The sequence below is a fragment of the Bison bison genome, unplaced genomic scaffold, assembly GCF_000754665.1.
Source record: "Bison bison bison isolate TAMUID 2011002044 unplaced genomic scaffold, Bison_UMD1.0 scf7180017864039, whole genome shotgun sequence".
Lineage (NCBI taxonomy): Eukaryota > Metazoa > Chordata > Mammalia > Artiodactyla > Bovidae > Bison > Bison bison.
In genome coordinates, this window is record NW_011494611.1 from 2,769,228 (window position 1) to 2,769,869 (window position 642).

Genomic DNA, 642 nt, shown 5'->3' on the forward strand with positions numbered 1-642 from the left:
GGGTCCGACAGGTTTTGCATCTCCACCAAACCCAGCCAGGGGAGGGGGCTTGTGTTCCTGAAGTTCCCCTTCCAGCCCTGAAGATTCTGTGGTCTGAAACCTGAGTATTATCAAGGAAGAGATACCTTCTTCAAGCCACCACTGGGAAAGATGGTCAGACGGCTGCAGGAAGCTCTGTGACTTGACGGGGGCCTGAGCCTGTGCATCTGGCAGGTTGTGGGGGGCAGGGCAGCTCCCCCTCCTGCTAACCTGGCATCCTGGGGCAGGAGAGGATGTGCAGAGGGCCAGGGTGGAACCCGGCTGCCAACGGGCCTCAGCCACTGGCAGAGACCAGGACATGGCACAAGGAGAGGCCCTGCCGGGTCCAAGGAATGCCTCTAAATCTCACCTCTCGCAGGCTGACTGCTCAGACCATCTGGTTCAGGGGAAATTGTTCAACTACTTGAAATTCAGCCAGGAAGAGAAGAGCCGTCTCAGATCCCCTGAATAAGCCTGAATACAGGCCAGGCCGCCTGCTCCACCCGTGCCATCCTGTTTCCTTTTCACAGAGCTGCTGTCCTGGCACCTGAACATCCACTGGGGGCAGGAAACCGCCCCATCAGCCCTCCCTGCCTCCAAAAAAGTCAGAATCCCTGGGTTCAA

General features: G+C 57.9%; 1 protein-coding gene across 3 annotated transcripts in view; it reads right to left on the reverse strand.

Annotated features, from left to right (window-relative positions):
• Positions 1-642, reverse strand: part of COL27A1 (collagen, type XXVII, alpha 1) — a 148,769-nt gene that overhangs the window by 51,220 nt on the left and 96,907 nt on the right. The window lies entirely within an intron of this gene.